General features: G+C 41.2%; 1 long non-coding RNA gene across 1 annotated transcript; it reads right to left on the bottom strand.

Moving 5' to 3' along the window:
- Nucleotides 1-8,317: 8,317 nt before the first annotated feature.
- Nucleotides 8,318-8,732, bottom strand: LOC131437911 (uncharacterized). Its single transcript, XR_009230845.1, has 2 exons — nucleotides 8,629-8,732; nucleotides 8,318-8,565 (listed from the first exon to the last, which is right to left on the bottom strand). It is a non-coding gene; the product is annotated as an uncharacterized LOC131437911 (long non-coding RNA).
- Between the last annotated feature and the right edge of the window lie 1,419 nt (nucleotides 8,733-10,151).

The raw sequence follows: 10,151 nt of genomic DNA, 5'->3' as shown, positions 1-10,151 counted from the left end.
AAAAGTTGGCAGAAAATCCGCTTTTTTATCGACAAATTTTGTTCAGCGATGAGGCTCATTTCTGGTTGAATGGCTACGTAAATAAGCAAAATTGCCGCATTTGGAGTGAAGAGCAACCAGAAGCCGTTCAAGAACTGCCCATGCATCCCGAAAAATGCACTGTTTGGTGTGGTTTGTACGCTGGTGGAATCATTGGACCGTATTTTTTCAAAGATGCTGTTGGACGCAACGTTACAGTGAATGGCGATCGCTATCGTTCGATGCTAACAAACTTTTTGTTGCCAAAAATGGAAGAACTGAACTTGGTTGACATGTGGTTTCAACAAGATGGCGCTACATGCCACACAGCTCGCGATTCTATGGCCATTTTGAGGGAAAACTTCGGAGAACAATTCATCTCAAGAAATGGACCGGTAAGTTGGCCACCAAGATCATGCGATTTGACGCCTTTAGACTATTTTTTGTGGGGCTACGTCAAGTCTAAAGTCTACAGAAATAAGCCAGTAACTATTCCAGCTTTGGAAGACAACATTTCCGAAGAAATTCGGGCTATTCCGGCCGAAATGCTCGAAAAAGTTGCCCAAAATTGGACTTTCCGAATGGACCACCTAAGACGCAGCCGCGGTCAACATTTAAATGAAATTATCTTCAAAAAGTAAATGTCATGTACCAATCTAACGTTTAAAATAAAGAACCGATGAGATTTTGCAAATTTTATGCGTTTTATTGTTTAAAAAAGTTCTCAAGCTCTTAAAAAATCACCCTGTACATCCTCTTGGACCGGGTTCGTTTGCCTGTTCGTTTATTTGTACCCCGGATAATGAATTGTACCAATTGCAAACAACTGGGGCATACAGCTACTCATTGCAGCAATAAGCCACGTTGTGCTAACTGTGGGGAAGCTCATGCGGACGGCTCTTGCGGTAAGGATGCTGAAAAGTGTCTCTACTGTAAGGAGGGTCCACATGACCTCTCTGATTGTCCCGCTTACAAACTGCGAGGTGATCGAATGAAGCGTTCCCTAAAGGAGCACTCCAAGCGTTCCTTCGCAGAGATGCTTAAAAGTGCCACCCCTCCTAAACAGACAACGAATCCATATGCCTGCTTGTCGACTGACGAGAGCGATTCTGACGACCCTTTGGAAGGTCCATCTTCTGCGGTCCCTCATAGCTGTAGGAAAAGAATGAATAAATCTTCTCATAAGCTACCTAGTAAGGGTTCGAAGGTGTCTTCCGAAGGGCTTCGAAAAGTTACAGCTAACGGGAATCGGGAAAAATCACCGAAGCAAAAAGCTCCTGGTCTCGGAAAACTCAATTCCGAGATGGAATTCCCACCACTTCCAGGGACTACAAAATCCCCAAGCGTCCCTAAAAATCCACCAGAGAACCAACTAGGTGCTGGACTTATCAAGTTTTCTGATGTTGTGGACTGGATTTTTACAACTTTCAATATTTCAGACCCTCTTAGAAGCATTTTAATTGCTTTCATGCCTACAGTAAAAACATATTTGAAGCAGTTGACTGCAAATTGGCCCCTTCTTTCAGCGATTGTATCTTTCGATGGCTAAATCATCCACCGAGGTCACGGATCTAATCACTGTTTTACAGTGGAATTGTAGAAGTATTATCCCAAAAATAGATTCATTTAAATTTCTAGTAAATAATCTGAAATGTGACGCATTTGCATTGTGCGAAACTTGGTTAACTTCTGAAATACCCTTAAACTCCCACGATTTTAACATTATTCGCCTGGATCGAGATGATCCCTACGGAGGAGTACTTTTAGGGATCAAAAAGTGCTATTCTTTTTATCGAATTAACCTCCCCTCGATACCAGGTATTGAAGTTGTCGCATGTCATGTTACAATCAAAGTTAAGGACCTTTGTATTGCTTCCATCTACATTCCCCCAAGAGCCTCGGTTGGGCATCGGCGACTCAGTGATATCATTGAGCTCCTTCCCGCACCGACGTTGGTTTTGGGAGACTTTAACTCACACGGTACGGGATGGGGCTGTCTTCACGATGATAACAGATCAGCTATGATCCATGATATCTGCGATAACTTCAATATGACAATATTGAATACGGGAGAAATGACACGGATTCCTGCACCACCAGCAAGACCAAGTGCGCTGGATTTATCCCTTTGCTCGACATCGCTACGGTTGGATTGCACGTGGGAGGTAATTCCTGATCCCCACGGTAGCGATCACCTACCGATCGTAATATCAATCACCAGCGGCTCAAAACCATCGAAGACAATCAATGTTTCGTACGACCTCACACGAAATATTGATTGGAATAGCTATGCGACCTCGATATCTGAGAAACTTGAAAGAACTCAACAACTTCCTCCGGAGGAAGAGTACACGTTTTTGGCTGGCTTGATTCTCGACACCGCGACTCAAGCTCAGACGAAACGTGTACCCGGCGCGAAAACTAACATCCGTCCTCCCAACCCGTGGTGGGACAAAGAGTGCACACATTTAAACGCGGAGAGAGCCTCCGCGTATAAAATATTCAGAAAAAATGGAACACCTGATAATTACCGGAATTACGCGGCGTTAGACGTTAAAACTAAGAACTTGATTAGAGCCAAGAAACGCGGTTACTGGCGTCGGTTTATAGACGGCTTAACGAAAGAAACATCTATGAGCACTCTTTGGAACACAGCCCGACGAATGCGCAATCATAACACCACGAATGAAAGCGAGGAATATTCCAACCGCTGGATATTCGATTTCGCTAAAAAAGTATGCCCAGACTCTGTACCGGAACAGAAGATCACCCGCGCCGCGACACCAAACACAAACGAAACACCGTTTTCGATGGTAGAGCTCTCACTTGCACTTTTGTCATGTAACAATAAAGCCCCGGGATTAGACAGAATAAAATTCAACTTGTTGAAAAATCTGCCAGACCCCGCCAAAAGGCGCTTGTTGAGTTTATTCAATAAGTTCCTTGAGGACAACATTGTTCCACATGACTGGAGACAAGTGAAAGTGATCGCCATTCAAAAACCAGGAAAATCAGCCTCCGATCACAATTCGTATCGGCCGATTGCTATGCTTTCCTGTATCCGGAAATTGTTCGAAAAAATGATTCTCTTCCGTCTAGACAATTGGGTCGAAACTAATGGCTTACTTTCAGATACACAATTTGGTTTCCGCAGGGGTAAAGGAACGAACGATTGTCTTGCGTTGCTCTCAACAGAAATTCAAATGGCATTTGCTCGTAAAGAACAAATGGCGTCAGTTTTCCTAGACATCAAGGGGGCTTTTGACTCAGTTTCCATAAACATCCTATCTGAGAAGCTGCATCAGCATGGTCTTTCGCCAGTTTTGAACAACTTTTTACATAATCTATTGTCTGAGAAACACATGTATTTCGCGCATGGTGATTTGTCGACAATACGATTCAGTTACATGGGTCTTCCTCAGGGCTCATGCTTAAGCCCCCTTCTATACAATTTTTACGTAAACGACATCGATAAATGTATCAACACATCTTGCACGCTAAGACAACTTGCCGACGACAGCGTTGTGTCTATTATAGGACCCAAAGCTGGCGATCTGCAAGGGCCGTTACAAGATACTCTTGCCAACTTATCCACATGGGCTCTTCAAATGGGTATCGAGTTCTCTACGGAGAAAACTGAGCTGGTTGTATTTTCAAGGAAGCGAGAACCAGCACAACTACAGCTTCAACTAGGGGGTGAAAACATAGCTCAGGTCTTCACATTTAAATATCTCGGGGTCTGGTTCGACTCCAAAGGCACATGGGGATGTCACATTAGGTATATGAAACGAAAATGCCAACAAAGAATCAACTTTCTTCGTACAATAACCGGATCGTGGTGGGGTGCCCATCCAGGAGACCTGATCAGGCTGTACCAAACAACGATATTGTCCGTGATGGAATACGGATGCTTTTGCTTCCGATCCGCGGCGAACACTCATTTCATCAAGCTGGAAAGAATTCAGTATCGTTGTTTGCGTATTGCCTTGGGTTGCATGCAATCGACTCATACGATGAGCCTCGAAGTGCTGGCGGGCGTTCTCCCATTGAAAACCCGGTTCTGGGATCTCTCATATCGTTTACTCATTCGATGCGACATTTAGAATCCTCTGGTGATTGAAAATTTCGAAAGGTTAGTTGAGCTCAATTCTCAAACCCGTTTTATGTCCTTGTATTTTGATTACATGGCTCAGAATATTAATCCTTCTTCGTTTGTTTCCAACCGTGCTCATTTCTTGGATACTTCTGATTCTACTGTGTTTTTCGATACTTCCATGAGAGAAGAGATTCGTGGAATTCCGTATCACGTGCGCCCTCAAGTGGCCCCAAATATTTTTTATAATAAATTTAGAACAGTCAACTGTGAAAAGGTGTTTTACACTGACGGATCAAACATTAACAAGTCCACAGGCTTCGGTATCTTCAATCAAAACATCACCGCTTCGTACAAACTCAGTGATCCGGCTTCAGTTTACGTCGCAGAATTAGCTGCTATTCAGTACACCCTCGAGATCATTGAAACCTCGCCCAAAGACCATTACTTCATTGTCACGGACAGTCTAAGCTCAATAGAAGCTCTCCGGGCAATGAAGCCAGGAAAGTACCCCCCTTATTTTCTGGGGAAAATACGGGAACACTTGAGAACTTTATCTGAACGGTCTTATTCAATATCGTTAGTCTGGGTCCCTTCGCATTGTTCCATTCCGGGAAATGAAAAGGCAGACTCATTGGCTAAGGTGGGCGCATTAGAAGGTGATATTTATGAAAGACCAATCTGCTTCAATGAATTTTTCAGTATTTCTCGTCAGAAAACTCTCGAAAGTTGGCAAACTTCATGGACGAATGACGAACTGGGACGATGGCTACACTCCATTATTCCTAAGGTATCAACGAAACCGTGGTTCAAAGGGATGAACGTGAGTCGTGATTTCATTCGCGTTATGTCACGGCTCATGTCAAATCACTATACATTCAACGCACATCTCCGGCGTATCGGGATCGTGGAGAACGGGCTCTGCACCTGTGGCGACGGTTATCAGGACATCGAGCATGTCGTGTGGTCGTGCGTAGAGTATCGCGACGCCAGGTCGAAGCTACTGGAATCCCTCAGGGCCCGAGGTAGACCGCCTGAAGTTCCGGTTCGGGATGTGTTGGCGAGTCGGGATAGCTCATATATGCTTCTGATATACGAGTTTCTCAAACACATTAATATACAAGTGTAATCTGTTACATCTGGCTTAGAAAGTTCCTCCTATTTATCGACGTTGTTTCAACTGTGGCTAAGAATTATTTCTCAACTGCAGGTTCGACACTAACTTCCGCCGATTATCCCGATTCCTCATCTGTCCACCATCTTCATCGGAACTAACAAGATCTTTGTGCTGTCACTAACCTTTTCGCTTCCCCCCTCCCCGTCTCTTCACCATCTCGATGTCAACTGATTAGATCTCTGTCGTTTTAGTCAATTCATTCCCATATCCCCTTTTTACTCCGTTTTCCGCAATATTTACTTCGCTATTTTTTTTTTCTCATTTTCTTCTGTAACAACACCATCATCGCCCACGGAAACTTACCAACAGCATGCGGGCCACCCGCCGGGTATTCGTAACCTGGGGGTGTTTCCCGCGGACCCACACGGACCGAAGAATGCGGCCAACATGAACATTCACCAACGCCATATGGAAGACTCTCATGAAATATTCAATTCACCGGCCACTGCCGATCACCAGCTGAAGGCTGGATCTGCCAAAGTCAACCATTGCGACCCAAATATGACATTACTCAATGATACAACCCTAGTTTTAAGTTAGTCGTAAATTAAAATTAGTAAAAGCCCTTGGCATCTTAGAGCTTAAGCAGTGTGCCTTAAACATTATATTCTTGAATAAAAAAAAAAAAAAAATAAGTCAATCAGCTTTTTGCTGGCAAGAAACTGAGTGCATTGCTTCGTTATCTTGCCACTGCATCGAAAAAGCAACGAAAGCAAACTAAAATAAAATAGTTATACTACCTGATTTGTTAGTCTTAACACTTCACTCAAAAAGTCGTATGTCGTTTGTGAAGTACCATTTTTAGAAAGACTGTGTGTGGAATTTCATGATATTTCGATTAGTCAGAAAAATATGATAGTCATTTAACTGAAGACACTTATGTCATTCTCAAAACAAAAGATTAAAAACAATTTCGTGCGGTAATTTATCATTACTTCGTAATGTAAAGAAAACTTCAATGGTTTTAAAGGTATTATCCGGACTTTGCTCCATCGAAAAATATCATTTGTATCGAAAATAAGCTATCCACATACATTTGTGTTGTACGCATGTATTTGTGATGGTTTTTTATGATCAGATCACAGCATGCTGTGTGTTTGGCTGTCAGCTTTCGTTTGTTTACTTGTTTGTGCGGTTTAAATTCTGCGTTTTCAAAATGTCGCGCATTGAAAAGGAAGTGAATATTAAGGTTCTGGACACATGGCTAAGTGAGAAGGGTATCACTATGCGAAAATTGACGAAGCGATTTGGAATTCATCATGCCAGTGTGAAAACCATCACTAATAAGTTTGGGGAACACTATTATTTGGATGAGCTACCAGGAAGAGGCAGAAAATCCGGTTCCTGCAACCCGAAACTGGACCAGAAAATGGTATCTCTAATCATGAAGAACAAATCAATGTCAATACGTGATTTGGCCAAAAAAGCAGGAACGATTGTCGCAATGATCCAGCGTATCAAGAGGCGAAATCACCTGAAGACCTACAAGAAGCAGAAATTCTCGAAATAAAGTGTCGAACAGAAGAAACGAGAAGCAACGGAAGCGCGTCTTTTGCAGTATCCGGATGCGTGCAATTTGATGGACGATGAGACTTATGTAAAGGAGGACTCAAAAACCCTTCCAGGTCCACCATACTTTACTGTCGTCGTTGGGGAGGATGTGAGCGATGCGGACAGGTCGATTCAAGTGGAGAAACTCGGTCGAAAGGTACTGGTATGACAAGCAATATGTTCCTGTGGTTTGAAGTCAACCATTTTTTACACTACCGGAACTATAAAGGCAGAAATCTATCGATCTGAGTTTCTCCAGAAGAGATTGCTGCCTTTAAATAAGAAGCATAGTACACCTCCACTATTTTGACCGGTTTAGAGTCGGCTCACTATACCAAAACCACTCTCAATTGGATTGCGGAAAAGGGTATAAATTTCGTTGAGAAAAATATCAATCCACCAAATTGCCCTAGGCTTCGACCGATCGAACGTTACTGGGCAATCGTGAAGAGAGTCTTCAAGAAGGCTGGTAAGACAGCTGGGAACATACAGGAGCTCAAAAAAATTTGGGCTCAAGCGTCCAAAAAATGCGATGCAGCACTTGTCCGGAACTTGATGAAGAGCGTTCTATCTAAAGTTCGAAAATTCGTGAAGGAATGACTTAAATTTCATCCGGTTTTCATTATGCTCAAGTTTAAACTCGTACAATGAAGGATCAATTTTTAGTTTGAATAAAATATCGTTTTTTATCATAATTTGAAAGAAAAATTTGTGGTTAGCTTATTTTCGACACACTCCTACAAACACCGATAATGGTGAACGTCCTGGTCATCCAGTTGAGGTGGTTACTCCAGAAAACATTGAAAAAGTCTACAAATTGATTATATCTAATCGTGTGCATGCAATGTGTGAAATAGCTGAGACCGTGAAGATATCAATAGACAGTGTGTTTACAATTATGTATTATGGGTGCCACATTTACTCACAGTCTAAGATCGTTTGAATTGAAAAATCAAGAAAGAAAGACCTCATATGTTGAAGAAAAAAATACAGTTTTACCAAGACAATGCACCAATTTACAATCCCATGGCAAAAATGATTATATTGAACTAATTACACTTCGAATTTCTTTCTCATCCACCATATAGTCCAGATCAGGCTATTCGCTATTACAAAAAAAATTCTCGTCGGTGCGAAATTCAACTCAAATAAAGAAGCAATTGCCTATTTTGAAGCAGAAGAAAAATTCTTCTACAAGCAAGCATCGATAAATTGGAGATACTTTGGAATGATTTTATTGCTCTCGAAGGAGATTTCGTTGATGTATAAAATCGATGTTAGGTAAAATATGTATTTGTCACAATTAATCACACAACTTATTCAGTGGTGTGTTATATTGGTAGATCCACTAATATGTTTGTACTGTGTATCTTTTACTTTCACTAAATTAATCGAATCAATTGATTGGGTGAGGGTCCTGGAGATACTGGAAAATCCAGTTTGTTTAATCACTGTAAAATTATGTAAATCGATCTTCCTTTATTTGTTCACGTCATATTTTATTTCTCAATTTCTGAAACTTCGTTAAGTTTTGCTTGTTCACACAAATAGCATTTCAATCGTTGGTACTTATCAAATTATTGTGGTTCTTTTCTGCAATGCTGAACTATTTTCCATTTGTTGCATATGCACACATAATCTGGCACTGGACGCAAAATTGCATTTGGAGTGTCACAATCTTCTCCGTACGGCAAATTTTCTTCGGGACTTGGATTGGCTCGCGAAACTGAAAATGAATTTTTATCAATCTTTATCTTTTGCCCTCGTCAGACAAAGTTGTATGATATACAGTACGGCAAACACATTATGAATAACAGGAAAGTAAAAGTCACGAGCCTCATAATGAATTCCACGAACGCAGTCTGCAGTAGCAACGATTTAATGTTGTTAATGAATGTTAATCTCACAGTTTATAACCTACCTTCTATCAGTTGTATTATCAGTTGTGACGAATTACGGTTTCCATCAAAGGGGGGCTCTGTTATAAAACATTCTGATAAGCTCATATATAATCCATACTACATTTTTATTATTTATTGTGCATTCGTAAATTGCGATTCGAGCATCAAACCTGTACACAGTGATAGAATGATTGTAATCGATACAAAGCAAATTTCTAACGCCTAAGTATCTTGTTTATGAACTTAAAGCAATGCAGAAAAAATATGGAGCTTCTAAAACATTTTATTTTGTTGAGCATCTTCTCACGATGCAACCTCCGCAGTGGCAGGGCCAATAATGCTCTAACGAAGAAGACGAAGAGTTTCTCGACCATTTCAAACAGCGTTATGGGTTGTATTAAGTTCGAAATCATTTTGACTGCAATATTTGAAGCATTTTTGAAGAGTGAAAATGAACCATAACCGGCGGCTATAGTTAATTCCAAATGAAGATTACCACAAATACGCCTCTGTGAACAGTGGGCGAATCGAGATCGGAAAGTTTTCTGTAACTTTAATAATTCTGAAAGTTTTAAGGACTCATGAATATAAGGACGGACCACTTGTGGGTTGAATGCTTTAGGAGTATGGACTATGCATTGAAATGCGTGGTACCCGATCACATCTGAACATGCTCGGTTCTTCTGTTCAGTTAGGCCATTTCATCATGTGTATCACATGTGGGGTAGTTTAATTGACAAAACGATTTCCCTGATTAGTATACCTTATGATAAAAAAAGAACCGGAATTTTCATTTTAAAATTCCCGCGCTTGTCCAATCGGTAAACTTTTATTCTCTCAACGTTGGCAACACTTTTATATACATTCTGTCAAATTTTGACGCATATCGTACGATTAGTTTTTGTTTGGCGTCTATACAAAGAAGTTGAAAAATTTTCGTGTGGCTATTTTTATAATGGATGAAAATTTAGAACAACGGCTCGCCTTCGAAGCGCCATTCGGTCGATTGTTGTGCGGTTTCGACGTCATATTCATAGATCCACACCTCATCACCAGTTATAATGCATTCGATGAATGTGGGGTCACTATCTGCGTTGGAAATCATCTCTTTGGCCACATCAACACGACGCTGTTTTTGAATGAAATTCAACTTTTTTGGCACCAGCCGAGAAGCGACGCGTTTCAAACCCAAAACATCAGTTAAAATGTGTTCGGCTGATCCATAAGAGATGCCCAACAACACAGCAATATCTCTAATCGGTACAGAACGATTTTGCAACACGATTTGCTTCGCCGATTCAATGTTTTCTTCAGTAACAGATGTTGTTGGGCGGCCAGGGATCTCATCATGATTCAAGCTTGTACGACCACCTTTGAAGCGTTTATACCACTCGTAAGCCTGTGTTTTTCC

The sequence above is a fragment of the Malaya genurostris genome, chromosome 3 (assembly GCF_030247185.1).
Source record: "Malaya genurostris strain Urasoe2022 chromosome 3, Malgen_1.1, whole genome shotgun sequence".
Lineage (NCBI taxonomy): Eukaryota > Metazoa > Arthropoda > Insecta > Diptera > Culicidae > Malaya > Malaya genurostris.
The sequence above is the reverse complement of the archived record's forward strand: the minus strand, read 5'-3'. Positions and strand labels throughout refer to the sequence as shown.